General features: G+C 45.0%; 1 protein-coding gene across 5 annotated transcripts in view; it reads right to left on the bottom strand.

The window, feature by feature from the left end:
• Nucleotides 1–10,043: 10,043 nt before the first annotated feature.
• NTAQ1 (N-terminal glutamine amidase 1) overlaps nucleotides 10,044–16,644 on the bottom strand; it is a 34,780-nt gene continuing 28,179 nt past the window's right edge. For 2 of the 5 annotated variants that reach the window (XR_006606162.1, XR_006606165.1), the window contains 2 exons: nucleotides 11,332–11,537; nucleotides 10,044–10,893 (listed from right to left, as the gene is read on the bottom strand). The gene's annotated coding sequence lies outside the window, so the exon portion shown is untranslated. Of the gene's footprint in view, nucleotides 10,894–11,331; nucleotides 11,538–14,742; nucleotides 14,840–16,644 lie in introns of those variants that run through there. The other 3 variants (XR_006606163.1, XR_006606164.1, XR_006606161.1) reach the window with 3 other exon arrangements.

Here is a 16,644-nt window from a genome sequence, read left to right as displayed (position 1 = left end):
TGATAAAAGGAACGAACGCTTTTCCGAAGGAATGTTTGATCGCAAGGCTGAGGCAAGGAAAATAGAAGACGAGCTGAGGGGAGAAGGGAAGTGCCAAAAAGTAAGAGGTACTCATGAGTGACGGAGCGCACTGAAAGGATACAGGACCCAACGTAATTAAGCTCCTAATGGGCAAAGCAGGGACAATTTGAGCAACAAAATAAAGAATGATAGTATGAAACCGTAACCCATAAAATAAAATAAATATGCATAAGCCCATCCTAATATAAATATGTTCATGAGGGAGAAGGAACAACTCTTCCTGACAGAGAAATTACAATTAATAAATGTAGACAGCACGAAGGACTTAGAGAATCACCAATAAGCAAATAAGACAGTAATATCTTCCCATCCCCCACACTCAACAGCCAACCATCTCAACCATTTTCATCCACTGAAATTAAGATAAACGAACTCCAAAGTATCCATGAATGAGCAAATAACGAAAGCCCAAAGGTAGGGGCAGAGAGGGGCAGGCAGATGGGAAGAAGGAAGACATTGTGGTTAGTTAATGGTTAAGAACACGCATGTACCCTCAGCTCTACAACTTTCTAACAGTGACTGGGGTAACTGCACCCTTCTGACTCTTTCTCCTCCACTGGAAAAAATGAGTTTTAATTGTGTAGTGAGTTGAAGAGTGTATGCCCCCAAATTCACATCCACTCACAACTTTAGAATGTGACCTTGTTGGGAAACAGGGTCTCTGCAGACGTTAATAAATTATAAAGTCAAACTGGTTTAGGGAGGGCCCTAACTCCAATGACTGGTGTCCTAATAAGACAGGACACACAGAGAAACAGAGACAAGGCCGTGTGAAAACAGAGAAAGAGATCCTAGTGATCCAACAGCAAGCCAAGGAAAAGAACCAAGGATCACCAGGAACCACCAACAGCTAGGAAGAGGCAAGGAAGGATTTTTCCCTGGAGTCTTCAGAGGAAAGATGGCCCTTGATTTCAGACATCCAGCTTCCAGAACTGTGAGAGAATAACTTCTGTGGCTTTAAGCCATCGCGTTTGTGATCGTTTGCTCTGGCAGCCCTAGGAAAGTCACAGAGTAAGCAAAACAGAAGGCAATAAAGGGGTTAGCAGAGGGCAATTAATCATCTTTGAGCCACATCACAGCTCTGTTTCAGTCAGGAGGGAGGAGGAGGAAGGTCAGGCTTGATTACACTGTTTCTCAGCTTTAGATATTTTAGCTCTAGTTGGCACCCTCCCCGCCTTTTCCCTACCCACAACTACTCTGAGTCACTGCCCAGCTACCAGGAACTCTCAAATTCTGGAAAACAGCCTCCGCGGCTATCCATTCCAGCGTGGGAGTGGGGTAAGACCCTGATCGCACAAGAACACTACAGAGCAGTGCATTCAGAGTCGAACTCATCCTTCCATGTCATCAGCTAAAAAAACGGTCTCTGGATATGAAGTCCTTATTATGGAACTGTGCTCCCCCAAAAATGGGTTGAAGCCCTAATCTCTCCAGTACCTCAGAAGGTGACCTTATCTGGAATTAGGGTCATTGCAGATATGATTAACTAATTTACAATGGGATCACACCAGAGTATGGCGGGCCCTTAACCTGATGAACAGCGTCCTTATACAAAGAAGAGGCAGAAACACACAGGGAGAGGAAAATGATGTGACTGTGGAGACAGAGACTGGACTAATACATCTACAAGTCAAGGAATGTAAACACCAGAACCCAGAAAAGGCAAGAAAGGATTCCTTCCCACCAGTTTCAGAGAGCGTGGTCCGATGATATGCTGATTTCAGAATTCTCGCTTCCAGAACTGCGAGAATACATTTTTATCTTTAAGATGTATTTGTTTATTTTAGAAAGAGACGGGGCGCCTGGGTGGCTCAGTGGGTTAAAGCCTCTGCTTTTGGCTCAGGTTATGATCCCAGGGTCCTGGGATCGAGCCCCACATCGGGCTCTCTGCTCAGCAGGGAGCCTGCTTCCCTGCGCCTCCCGCCCCCCGCCTCACTGCCTACTTGTGATCGCTGTCTGTCAAATAAATAAATAAATAAATCTAAAAAAAATAAAATTTAATTTAAAAAAAGAAAAGAGAGAGAGTGTGCACAAGCCAGGGGGTGAGGGGTTGCTGAGTTAGAGGGAGAGAGAGAGAGAATCTTAAGCAGACTCTCCACTGGGCACAGAGCATGATGCACGGCTTGACACAGCACTTGAACCCAGGACCCTGAGATCATGACTTGAACTGAAATCGAGTGACAGTCATTTAACTGACTGAGCCATGGAGGTACCTCTGTTGTTTTGAGGCAGTTTGTGGGGCTTTGTTTTGCAGGCCTGGGAAACATAGATAATTGCTTTAACGAAGATAAGTTTTGACAGGTGGTGTCCCTGCTCTCCAAAAGTTCACCTTATGATATATGCGGAGACCATCAGCCTAGGTACCCTTGCAAGTGTCTGTGGTGGTTATTCTCTATTTACACATACCCTTCTCCATTTTCTACCCTTCTCTGCGGTCTGCAGGGCTGACTCCCAAGGACTGCGGTATCCAGGGTCCCTTGTCCTTAGTTTCTGGTTGGGTTTGGCCAATGAGAGACAACAACTAGGAATTTGAGGATAGAAGACAAAAGGTTAGAGATTTTTGCTCTCTCCCTGTCTCAGTGTTCTGGCAAGGTCTTCATCGCTCTACCAATACAGTTCCCGTTGGGCACCGCTACCCACTCTCCCCAGACATCTTCAGCTCTCCCTGAGCTCCATTTTTTTCTCCTGTTTTCCTCCTTTTTCTCCTTCTGGTGAAAGAGCTTCCCTCTGCTGCCGGTCCCTAGAGCCTCAACATCCCTCTTGGTTCTCTCTATCCCTGCCGACTATCGCATGCATGTTTGTATCCCCCGATAATTCCTATGATGAAATTCTAATCTACCATGTGATGGAGTTCGGAGGTGGGCACTTGAGAGGATTATAGGTGTAGATGAGGTCACAAGGGTGGGGTCCCCTTGGTGGAATGAGTGCCCGTTGAAGAAGAGAGGCTAGAGTTATCGCTCTCCAGATGGGGACAAAGAAAGAAGGCAGTTCATCAACTCATGAAGAACCAGTTGGCTGACACCTTGATCTTGGACTTTCCAGCCCCCAGAACAGTAAGAAATAAATGTCTATTGTTTAAGCCACCACACTATAGTATTCTTTTTCTAGCCCCTCAAGCTAAAATACTGTCCTACCTGGGTATATGATCCCTTCATTAAATCCTCCTCAAAACCCCAGGTAAATATGCCTTAGATTTCCTTCCAAGACCCTGACTAACACAGTGACCATGTTACAAAACCAAAGGCATATAAACCTGACCAAGGCTAAACTCGAAGGGCAATTCAAAATTGGAGCTGTCCCCTCCTGGACACTGGATTCTTAACTACAATAATTAATTAGTTTATGAAATGCAAGGGTTCGTTCAAGTCCATCCAACCCAGAAAACTACCTTTGACAACAACTGAAGAAGTGTCTTAACTCTAGGATCTAGGAAGACCACAAAATAATGCACTAAAAATTACTGAACCCAACATTCTACAAAATCCATGCCCAATTCTCCTCAAAATTGTCAAGGTCATGAAAAACAAAGACAGACTGAGAAATTGTCACCGACCAGAGGAGACTAGAGACATGACAACTGAATGCACAGTGGTATCCTAAATTGAACTGTAGAAAAGACAAAGGACATTGGTGGAGAAAAACTGGTGAAATCCAAATAAAGTCTAGAGCTTAGGTAATGGTAATGTACCAATCAATGTTGGTTTCCTGAGTTTGGGTTTTGGTTTTTTGTTTTGTTTTGTTTTGTTTTTGTTTGTTTTGCTTTGGTTTCTTAGTTTTGACAAAAGTACCATGATAATATATAAGATGTTAACATCAAGGGAAATTAAACGTGGGTAAGGGGTATCTAGGAACCCTACAACTTTTCTGTAAATCCAAAATATCACAAAAGTAATAAATAAATAAATAAATAAATAAATAAATAAATAAATAAATAATGTGATGAAACTTTATTCCAAAAAGTGGTTAGCCCCACATTATGGAGTGAGAACTATATGCAGGTCAAGGGACAATTCATTTAAGCATACATAATTTGTTTACAAGGAATATTACAAACCGGGTTCCTTATATAAATTTGATATGCCTCTCCAAGGATATTAAAAACCCTTCAAACAGAGCTGCGAGAGGTTGTGCTCAGAGGAGTCGATGCAAAAGATACTCAGGTCACACATGCATACCCACTCCATTGGGAAGAAATAAAACACCCAACCAAGAAACTGCAGAACAAAGCATTACCTTAACTCCTACACAATTGCCATTGTTCCACCCGAAAGAAGGTGCTATTGAATGTCTCAGTGGCTTGCAAAAGCAGTATCTCTTTTGAGACTATTTTCTGTATTTCTGGAGTGGAGCACTTAGGTTACTGAAATGACAAAACCTTTGGTTTCCACCAAAGTGGAATGCCCCTGGGTAGGTGCTAAGAAACAGCCCCCCACAGAGCAGCTCCAGATGGACCATGGACTCCTGCAGACACCTGGACATAACCCCCAGTCTTTAAGTTCTCCTTCCTTTCATGAGATGACGTGTCCATTACACCAGGTATTAGCCCACAGCAAAAAGCAGTGGACACAGAGGGTCCCTGGGGGTCCTGGTAAGAGTAAAGTTCACATGGGCCCTTGAGGGAGGGGACGGAAAACATCTCACAGTCACTTATGCCTCTCCAAACTCCTAGCAGAGCAAGGGCAGGCATACACCTTTTTGTTGATGCTGCTAAAAGGTAACGAGATCCCTCGAAGAAATACACACAGCAGGGACTTGTCTCTAACACACACCTGGATTCCCGAGGCCTGGTTAGTGCAGCCACTGTAGGTCCTCAGTAACCCCTCGCAAGGTGAAGGAGCTTGTCATCAACAGCTACCCCTAGGCACTGATGACATCTTAAGAAAAGGTGTTACTGGGTCCCCATCCAAGAGTCTCAAGATTTTATTCACATTTTTGTATTTTTACTTTGGTCTCTCTATCTCATTCAAAAACTCATGTTATGCCCCCAAGTCTACCTTACAAAGAATGTCTGTAACTTTACCATTTTTCTATCTATAAAAAATAATAATATTTTATGATCTTTGACAAGGTTGCCAATACTACTTAATGGGAAAGGAACAGTCTCTTCACAAATGGTGCTAGAGTTGGTCCTGGATATCTATAAGCATAAGAATGAAGTTGGACCCTTATCTTATACAATATAAAAAAATAACTCAAAAAGGAATAAAGACTTAAATATAAGACCTAAAACTCCAGAACTCCTAGAAGAAAACACAGGGGAAACTTTATGGCATTGGACTTAGCAATGACTTTTTGGACACAACACTAAAAACACAGGCCACAAAAAGCAAAAATAGACAAATGGGACTACATCAAGCTTAAAAATGTTTGTGCATCAAAGACACAATCAACAGAGTGAAATGCAATCCATGGAACAGGAGAAAATATCTGCAAAACATTTATGTGATCCTTTAAGGAGTTAATATCCAGAATATATAAAGAACTCTAACAATTCAACAATGAAAAAAATCAAATAACCTGATTTTATTTTTTTAAAGATTTTATTTATTATTTGACAGAGAGAGAGAGATCACAAGTAGGCAGAGAGGCAGGCAGAGTGGGGAGGGGTAAGCAGTTTCCCTGCTGAGCAGAGAACCCAATGAGGGGCTCAATCCCAGGATCCTGAGACCATGACCCGAGCCAAAGGCAGAGGGTTAACACAATGAGTCACCCAGGCGCCCCCTCAAATACCTGATTTTAAAATGGACAAAAGTCCGTGCTGAAAGTCTTCAGAGAGCAAAGAGAAAAAAAGAAAGAAAGAAAAAAGAAAAATAAATGAAATATAAATAAATATACAAATAAATAAAATGGACAAAGGACTTGAATAGACTTATCTCCAAAGATGATATACCAATGGCAACAAGCATATGAAAAGATATTCAAATCACTAATAATCCAGGAAACATAAGACAAAACCACAATGAGATATCACCTCACATCCATTGGGATGGCCAACACTAAAAAAACTATTTAAACAAACAAACAAAAAATAAAACATAAAAATACAAGTGTTGGTAAGAATGTGGAAAACCTGGAACTCTAGTATGGTGCTGGTGGGATTATAAAATGGCATAACCACTACGGAAAATGGTATGGAGGTTCCTGAAAAGTGAAAAATAGAAATATCACATAACCCAGAAATCCTACTTCTGGATATATATGCAGAAGAATTGAAATCAGGGTCTCAAAGAGTTATCTGCACACCAACACTCATAGCAGCACTGTTCACAAGAGCCAAGAGATCAAAGCAACCCAAATACACACCAACAGATGAACGGGGTAATCAAAGTGTGCTAGTACATACAATGGAATATTACTTGGCCTTGAAAAAGGAAGGAACTCCTGTCAAGTGCTACACGGTACGGATGAACGTCAAAGACACCACGTTACATGAAATAAGTCAATCACAAAAAACACAAATACTACACACCTGCCTTTATATGAGGTATCTAAAGTAGTCAAACTCAGGAACAATTAGTAAAATGATGGTCACCAAAGGCCAAGAGTGGGAGGGAAGTATTGTTCTTCAATGGGTAAAGCATTTCCGTTGTGCAGGATAAAAAAGGTCTGCAGATCTGTTTCAATCAATGTGAATATACTTCACACAATGGAATCATACACGTAAAACTGGTTAAGATAATAAATTTTGTGTTACATAAAACACATGCATACATAATTTTTCAATTAATTTTTTAATTCATTGATACCTGGCAGGGGAAGAGGCATATTTCCTACCCTATTGCTTTGTTTGGACGCCATTCCAGAATCTTTGTCTCTCCCAAGGTCTTTTCTCACTTCATCTCCTGACCTCATGGCCACCTCCTTGTTCCCGGTCCCTTGCCTCATATGTCACCTCTCACGGCCCTGAACCTGTCCCTTGTATTCACTGTTCCTCTGGCCTTCACCAACCTCTCTCCCTTTCTTCCTTGCCTGCAAATCCTACAGAATTTGTTCTTTTTCTAAGTGGTCTGAGAAAGCCCTTAGAAGCTCCATATGAATAGCCAGTGATTAATTTATAAAGACAGACCCTTAGCAATATTCTATACTCAAGGTATTAATGCCAAGTTCAAAGAGATTGATAAAACATCTAATGTAAAAATTTTCATATTATAAAAGCACTTTAAAAATTATTCCAGGGGCGCCTGGGTGGCTCAGTGGATTAAAGCCTCTGCCTTCAGCTCAGGTCATGATCCTAGGGTCCTGGGATCGAGCCCCGCATCGGGCTCTCTGCTCCACAGGGAGCCTGCTTCCTCCTCTCTCTCTGCCTGCCTCTCTGCCTACTTGTGCTCTCTGTCTGTCAAATAAATAAATAAAATCTTTTAAAAAATAAATAAATAAACCTCATTACATGAGCAAAGAATCTTATGATACTATCCTGTACCACTGAATATATGATAAAAGTTTCATACAGTATCTGGTGGGAATATAAATTGGTATGAACCTTGAGAAAAGCAAGTTGGCCGGGCCCCTGGGTGGCTCAGTCGGTTAACTGTCTGCCTTCAGCTCAGGTCATGATCTCAGGGTCCTGGGATTGAGCCCCACATCTGGCCCTCTGATCATCTGGGAGCCTGCTTCTCCCTCTCCCTCTGTCCCTTGTCCCTGCTTGTGCTCACATCTCCCTCCCTCTCTCAGATAAATAAATAAAATCTTAAAAAAAGAAAAGAAAAGCAATTTGGCAATATGTTTTGAAAACCGTAAAAATATCCTTGCCTTCAACCTATTAACCCCATTGCCAGGAATTTGCTCTAAAGAAATTACAGTATAAAAGAGGGGAAAAAAGGCTTATGTATAGATGTTTATTTCCAAGTTATTTCTGTACCACCGCGCGGACATTATCAAAACACACTGTCATTTTTCTCCCACCATCCCTTTAAAATGCATTCAGTGTGGGAGGCAGGGGAGTAGCAGGAAGAAGAAAGAAGGTTGTCTTTGATTCCAGAGGAGAGTTATCGCAGGATCCTGCCTGCTCTGATCACGTTCCTGTAATGACACGCTAATGGTCACATCAAGTCACAGGCGTGGTCTTCATAGAGTAATTCGATGTGTCATGATGTGCATTGTATTAAGCAACAATTCCAGTTTCATTCCAAAGATTCTCCCACTTTTCGGCGAGAGCCATCCGGTTCAGTGAGAGCACCGCGGGAAAGCGGGGCTCCTATGCAGTCAGCTTCTCTCTCCCATCCCCTTCACATCCCCTCCCCCACTCACTGGCTGCTGCTGTTTTGAATGCCTCTTCGAAATGGGTGGAAGGCAAAGTGGTTATGTCTGCAATTACCCCAGCTGGTTTGTGATGGGGGTGTTGTGAGCGGACTTTGTGCTCTGTGGGCTTTGCAGCTCTCACACTTGTGGCACTGCTCATGGGATCTGTGGAGAGCCCCATCCCTGGGGACCCCTCTAATTTGAGTTCTCAAAACAAGGGAGAAGCAGTCCATCCCAGCGGCCACTGCCTCCTCTGCCCTGGTCCCTGGCACTCCTCTCCACTTGGACTTCATCGTTGGGATGTCCTCACCCTCCCACAGGGTCCTCCCGGCCGGGACCTAGAGACTCCATTAAATGATGGATAAAGAAACTGTGTGCGGGTATTCAAGGGCATACTACCAAGACACAAAAGAGAATAAACTACTGATTCGTGCCACAATGAGGATGGAACTCAAGGATGTTATGCCCAGTGGAAAAAGCCAATCTCAAAAAGCTACATAGTGCCCGATGGCATCATATAACACCCTTGAAATGGTAAGATTACAGCGATGGTGAGTAATAGATCAGGAGTTGCAGGCCAGGGGTCGGGGGGTTGGGTGGCTATAGCATTAGGGAGTTTCTTCATAGTAATGGAGCCATTATGCACCTGGATTGCAATGATGCGTTCACAAATCCACAAATCTATACATGTGATAAAATTACATATAACCCACACACAAGCGCATGTAAACATTAATGAAACCCAAATAAAGTCTGTAACTTAGTTCCCAGTATCATACCAATGTCAATGTCAGTTCCCTAGTTTTGAAAATGTACTATGGTTACGTAAGATGGTATCACTGGGGAAAGCAGGGTGAAGGGCACATGGGAACTCTATTTTTGCAACTTATGAATCTTAAATAATTTCTTTTAAATGGCTCTGGCCCAGTTTTCTCTTCCCAGGGGGCCCATCTTTGAGCCCCAGGAAATACTCTCTCATGCTTTGCCCCAACAGAGCCCAGGAGGGCAGGACCAAACCCTGCCCTCTGGGTTCTCCTTGTCCTCAACTGTAGAAAATACATTTCAAGCTCTATGTGGTTCTAAGGAAGCCCCCAGCATAGACTTTCGAAGAAGGCCTTTCCCCTGGGGAGTTAGGAAAGAGTCCCAGCACACATGCCCCCTCACTAAGCTGACTGCTTGCATATTCAGTCTGGCTGCAGCGGTCAAGGACTTGGCCCACAGCTTCGTGAGAATTCCCCTAGACTGGATGCTCTCATCTCTGCCCAGACCTCCTCTCAGGAGTGAGGCCCTTATTCCCACCCCAAGTCTCTCTGAAAACAGCCCTAAGCTGAAGACAGCTATCTCACCCAAGGTCATGTCCCCTTCACAGGAGTGACCTGTACTCAATGACGGGTCCGCAGAGAGGCTTAAAGACCTGGCCTCCTTGCTTCAGCAGGGAACACCTCTGCAAGACCATCTCAGCTTCGGAGCTAGTGGAAGGGCAGCTGAGGCCTTTGCCCTGACTCTGCCCAGTCCTTCTTCTTCTATTCCCCCACAGGTGTTGATCCCCAAGCACTGCCCTGTGAACCTCCTATGTGCGAATCTCCATCACAGAGTCTTTCCTGGGGAACCTGACCTTCAACACTTGGTGAACTCCGTGTATGATGGTCAGCCTCACTCTTGCTGTGGGATCTGATAACTATCGAATAGGTGCCTAAGTCAAAGTGAAAAAGGAAAAGCCCCAGTTAACATCACAGGAATAACCAAAGAGATATTTATTAATAAATCATGGCAAATCAGCTGCATGGAATATTAAATAGCCAGTAAAAATTGTGAACATGTTGCAACAAAATATTTTGAAAAAATGACCATGTTCTAATATTGAGAGAATACAATGTTAATTCGATATTGGGAGGTGGGGGAAGCACCAAAGGCCATCTTGGGAATATTTAGAAAAATTTGAATATAGACTGGGTATTATATAATATCATTGCCTCAATGTTAAATCTCCTAGACATGCAAATAACATTGTGATTATACAGAAAAATGACTTTGTTCTTAGGAAATCCTGCCGTAGTATTTATAGGCAGTCTCCTGATATCTGCAACTTGCTTTCAAAGGGTTCAGAAAACAACTGTGAGTGAGAGAGAGAGAGAGAGAGAGAGAACTCTTTTCCTACGAAGAGCAAGGATACTTTCTGCAGCAATCTTATTCCCATTCCTGTGCTAAATGCTCCCCCTTGTGTACCAAGAGAGCAGAATGCATTCATTAAAATGCACTTTAAGCCTCCTCTGTGCCGGGGGAAGCAAGACCCTAAGACTTAGAGAAGGCAGTCAAAAGATGGCATTTTAGTCTCCTCTCTCCCAAGCTGCAACCAACAGTGTAGTGCCTGGGCCCCGGTTTGCTCTCCAGGGTGTCAAAATTGGAGTTTCAGTCCTGGTGGAGGGAAGGCATAGCCAGCAAAGGGGTGGGTAGGAGGGTACCTATAGTCTTGTCTGTGAAGGGCACCGGCTCTAGACTCCAATAGTCCTGAGAATGAATCCTACTTTGTCCACTTGCTCGCTGAGTGACCTCTGTGAGCATCAGCTTCCCGGTCTGTGAAGAAGGGATGAGAAGAGCACTTACTACCAAAGGGTAACTGGCAGGACTAAGTGAGATAATGCAGACCAAGACATAGTCTAGGGCGTGGCCCACCAGTTCAGAGTTAGATCCAGTATTTACTAATCATTGTTATGATCTATTAACCTCTTCTTGAGGAGGCTTCCAAGAGACTTCCTTGGAATTCCTGTCTTGTAGGGCATAGTTTGAAAAAATTTTGATTTGTAGACTTTAATCTTCAGTGAGAATCCATCCAATTTTTTTGCCTATAAATCTATGCTTACTAATATTATACTGAAAACAAGAAATAATTTTTTTTAAACTCCCTTTCAGGGATACATGCACTCAAAAAGACGATTTTGCTAGTGATTTTTCCTCATAAGTGATTTCCAAGAAAATGGACATTTTAAGTTCTCCACCGATTTTTCTGCTCACCATTATGCCTCCTCTGGGTCTTCTGTCTTTGACGCTTTCATCATGGCTTCCTCCAAGGCAAGTGACTCTCATGTCCCATGTCAAGATGCCTGAAGAACTTTCTTGCTCCCCAAGGTCATGCACCCAACTGCCCACTCTTTCTCCTTCTGCCCTCTTCCTCTCACGCTATGTCTTCTTTCAACAAATCCTCATGGAGCATCTATTCTCTGAAAGACACAGTTCTTATTGGTCTTGGGTACAAAATTATTAAGACCATTGTTCCTGCCTTTTATGAGTTTATATTAGAGTTAGACTCTTGCAGGAAAACCATACATGTAAAAAGGCCCGGGGAGGCATCATAACAGATACTATGGTCTAGCAGAAAACATCAGGAACCCAATGGACTCAGGAGACCTGGATTAAAATCCTAGATTTGCTATAGACTGGCTTTGTAAGCTTGAACAAGTGAAATCACCTCTCCGGGCCTAGATAGTATCATCTGTAAACTGCCTTAGGTTGGGTTCTCCCAAAGTCGACCTTGAGACAGGGACTGGGTTACGTTACGTACAGGTAGTTTACCTGAGAGGGGGTCCTGGGAAGCAGCAGCAAGGAGTAAGGGGGTGAGTTAGGAGAGGCAAGAAAGTGAGTTACAGCAGGTGCAAAGCAGGTGCGCCCCATGGCAGCTGGGGACCAACCCTGCTTGGGACCCCAGGAAACCTGAAGCTCCTCCCTCAAGGGTTGTACCCTCTGAGGAACAGGAAAGCTGAAGCATTCCCCCTCCAGTTCCTGAGCGTCAGCTGCTGAAGGCAGCTCTGAGGCGGATTCACTCTGCCACATGTCCAGCCAAGCATGTTAGAACAAGGGAAAGCCTCCCATGGACACACGGGTGCTTCACTTAGGTAAGGAAGAGGAAGGGGAGGTGGGAACTATAGGGGAGGTGGGGATTGACAGCATCTGCTGTGTCCTCTGGGAGAACTGTTTTGGCAGACAAGTGATAGAGCACGAAGGCCCGGAGCAGAGTAGTCGGCAGAAGCAGGAAACGCACCAGAATGTACAGCAGGATGAAATACTGCCTCAAGGACCCGTCCCTGGGTGCCTGGGTGGCTCGGTGGGTTAAGCCTCTCCCTTCAGCTCAGGTCATGATCTCAGAGTCCTGGGATCGAGCCCCACATCAGGCTCTCTGCTCAGCGGGGAGCCTGCTCCCCCCACCCCAAGCCTGCTTCTCTGCCTACTTGTAATCTCTGTCAAATAAATAAATAAAATCTTTAAGAAAAATAAAAAAGGACCCATCCCTACATGACAGAGTACACCGACCCTGTTATCCTCTACTTGCTTCCTTTTCAGCCTTCAACTAGTACAAACCCTACCAAATCCTTGGGGAGAAATCGCCCAGATCCATCTTTCCAGGTCCACGGCACCCTCCCCAGTCCTGACCCCATCGGTTTGCATGTGGAGGCCCTTCCCCCAACGGGTCTCCCCCTCCCACCTCTGCCAATGCCATCCTGCCAACGACCCCAGTCAAAGAACACTCTGCGAAGTGCTAGTCTCCCCACAGCCCTCCGCTGTTCAAGAGCTTGCCACCACGGCCCCTTTTCTCCAAGATGAAGCCCTAAATCTCATCCTGTGGTTTGAGACAGGCTACCCCGTTCCTTCCGCAGGTCTTCACTTCTAGAATCCACCCTGCTTCTCGGAGAACCATGCCCTAATGTTGCCTTTGGGTTTATTCCAACGTGCCTGCACCTTCATTTTGTGAGGTAGTAGTAATTCTGGAGCCAGACCCAGGTTCGAATCATGCTCCTCTATGTATTAACTGTGCTCTTTTGGCTAAGGTGCCCATGCTTGTTTCCTCATCTGAAAACTGGGGATAATACGAATTCCTACCTCATCGGGCGTTGCAAGGATAGTCATTTTATATACAGAAAGTAGCTTTAAGCAACGCCGGGTACAAAATGAGTAGCCAGTGAATGTGAGCTATCGTTATGGGTTCGTTATGGGTTCCCTCGAGGTGTTAAGATTCTTACAAGAGGTATCTACTGAGAAGGGTTAGTTTCTTTACACAAGTTCATGGGCCTCCTGAGCCTTTCTGCACACAAAGCTCAGCTCCAGACCCTATGCGCCTGAAACCGGTCCTTCACCAGCATGCAAATGGCTCCCCTGCTGCTCCTTCACTCCCCACAGCAAAACCACCCTTTAGAGCTACTGAACACGAGGCCAAGAGCATACAGTGGAAAAACAGGTGGGGAGTGTTTCCTTAGTCCTCAGGCTCTCATCATGAAAACATCACCTCCAAGTCCTGTGAAGTGTGCCTCATACACCTTGACTGAAGCTGACCTGTTAAAAGTTGTGTGTGTGTTTTTTTTTTTTTTTAAAGATTTTATTTATTTATTTGACAGAGAGAAATCACAAGTAGATAGAGAGGCAGGCAGAGAGAGAGAAAGAGGGAAGCAGGCTCCCTGCTGAGCAGAGAGCCCGATGCGGGACTCGATCCCAGGACCCCGAGATCATGACCCGAGCCGAAGGCAGCGGCTTAACCCACTGAGCCACCCAGGCACCCCTGTGTGTGTGTTTTAAAAAAGAAAGTCATGTGGGTAAATGTGTAAGTGATGAAAGTGTGGTTTATTTGTTTTTATAATTTTAAATCTATTTTTTTATAATTTTTTTTTAAGATTTTATTTATGTATTTGTCAGAGAGAGTGAGCACAGGCAGACAGAGTGGTAGGCAGAGGCAGAGCGAGAAGCAGACTCCCTGCTGAGCAAGGAGCCTGACGTGGGACTCGATCCCAGCACGCTTGGGATCACGACCTGAGCCAAAGGCAGCCACTTAACCAACTGAGCCACCCAGGTGTCCCTTAAATCTATTTCTAACAAGTAATATATTCACAGAGATCACAACTCTTAAAAAACAGAAAAGGTACACAGGGGTTCCCTCCTTTCCCGACCCCAGCCACCTGGTTCTCATCTCCAGAGGCCACCAAAATTACCAGTTTCTGTTGGATACTCGATGTTCTTTTAGATGTTCTGTCCAAATACGAGCAAACACATACGTATTTTTCTCTTTTAATACACCCAGTTTCCCTTGCTTTTTAAACTTTACTAAATCTCTAACTGATACAGAAGAATATAATGTAAGTTAACACAAAAGAATAAAAACGTCACCACTCAGCTTAAGGAGCAACCTTGCTCATTTATTTTCACAGCTTCATACTATTTCCTCTCCTGGTGGGTTACAGTTCATCCCCTCGGGCCCCAGGGAACAGGCTCATAGGTGGTTTCCAATCTCATGTGGTTACCCCCATGCTACAGTGAATAACTTGTTCATCCGTTTCTTACTTATGAGCAGTAAATCCAGAAGACAAATTCCTACGTGGGGAATAACTACTACATCAAAGAGTATTTTTATAAGTCATTTTTAAAGATAAATATCCGGGTTACCTTCCATAGAGGTGGGTCCAAACTGATTTGCTTTTAAGTTCCCAAGATGCCTAGAAGTCCAAGTCCAATGGGGGACAAAGTCATCTGAGGGACAGAACTAAAAGGATGGGAAAGCAAAGGGATCACTTTAAAATGACATTGAAAGAACGATACGGCACACGGTACGCAAGAAATGAGTGTTAGCAATTTAAAACACTTAACCTTTCAGAGTATGAAAGCTTCTCTCTTAAACACACACACACATACACACACACACAATCTCAAAATAACCTTAAGTGAAGCAACCAAGGCCCAGAGAGGTTAGGAATTTCCCCCAAGATAACACAGCATGTGGTGAGCAAAAAAGCCCACGTGTAATGGGGACTGCGGACTGCAACCTGATTTTTCCGGTATTCGGAGTGCAGGAATTAGGCCTCCTCTACACTGGACTTGGAGATCACAACAGCGCTAAACCCTTCGGGCCTTGAGTGGGAAGTGACGCATCCATCACCCATGATTCTAGAAACGGTGTGTGCCAGAACATTGTGACTGGATTAACATTTTGCCTCTCAATTTCTTTCCAACGTTCTTCCCAGAAATTGCTCTCAAACTCCGGGTCCCCATGGAAACCTCAGGAAAGCCAGCCTGTTGACACGAAGCGAAATTCAGCTCTGACTGCTCACTTGATAACAAATGGATGTTATTAAAAGCCTGGGCCCAGCAGATGCCTGCTGCAGCTCACGGCCAAAGCCGCACTCTCCGTGGCTGGAGGGTAAAAGAGATGGTCTGTTCCGGTGCCAGGCTGCGCGGTCAGCTCAGAGGAAAGGGGGACATCCCGTGAGCCCCACCGTCAGTCAGACACGGGACAAGGTGTTATCGGGTACGTTTGGGGGGTGAGGAGCCCAGTGAGAGTGTGGGGGACACTAATAAGCCACATCGTGAGATCTTGGCCACCTGCCGAAGCCATCTGTGATGTGTCCTCCAGACGGAGAAGTAAAAGAATGGAGGCCAGGGGGTCTGTCAGAGGAAGCCGCGTGGACGAGGACAGTGTGATCTGGAAAGGAACAGAACCTAGTTTGGAGGGAGGAATCCAACGGGCAAGAACCGAGCAGCATTTCCCTGGCATTAGCCAGAGATCCAGTGGCTGGGAGGCTCGATCCTTGGTGAAACAGTCGAGGAATGCTTGCAGAGCACCTACAGGACCAGACGGATGCCGCTGGCCTGAGTAAGGCGGAGCCAGCCGCCGCAGCCTGGTGGAGGGACACAGCAAACAGGCTCGTAAATAAACATAAACACAAGCTCGTTTCCATTAGTGACAACTGCTATGAAGGAAAGAAGTGATGAAGTGACGTGCCCTTGCCTAGTCTGGCAGCTTGGATTTGTGGACTTGGAGCTACGACCTAAATGTCAGGGAGTGCCGGGCCCAGAGAAGATGCAGAAAAGAAGGGGCAAATCAGAGCAGGTAGCATGAGAGGTCCCTCCAGAAGGAATGCACTTGGCCTGGTTCACAACAGAATCTTCGTGGCGGTGCCAGGACAGGGAGCACACCGGGACTCGTGAAGCTGGAGCCTCAGGTGCGGCCACAGTCCAGACCACACGGGGCCTCAAGGGTCTCCGAAAAGACAGTGGGTTTTGTCTTAAGTTCATTTTGAAGTCACCATAGAGTAGGAGTGGTGGTGGTTTGTGGTTGTTTTTAAAGCAGGGGAGTGAGGTGCTCTGGTCTGTATTTTTAAAGACCGCTCTGGCTGCTTCAAGGAGATACAGACTGCAAGGTGGGGAGGAGACAGAAAAAAAGCAGGGCGACCTACAGGGCTAGTGCCCAAGGATGAAATATCCCGGCAGGCCATCCAGCATTCTTTCCTCCACGTCGATGCTCAAGAAAGACATTGTTGGGGCGCCTGGGTGGCTCAGTGGGTTAAGCAG

The sequence above is a fragment of the Mustela putorius genome, unplaced genomic scaffold (genome assembly GCF_011764305.1).
Source record: "Mustela putorius furo isolate JIRA1106 unplaced genomic scaffold, ASM1176430v1.1 tig00000228_pilon_pilon_pilon, whole genome shotgun sequence".
Taxonomy (NCBI): domain Eukaryota; kingdom Metazoa; phylum Chordata; class Mammalia; order Carnivora; family Mustelidae; genus Mustela; species Mustela putorius.
This window is presented reverse-complemented; position numbering and strand designations above follow the sequence as displayed.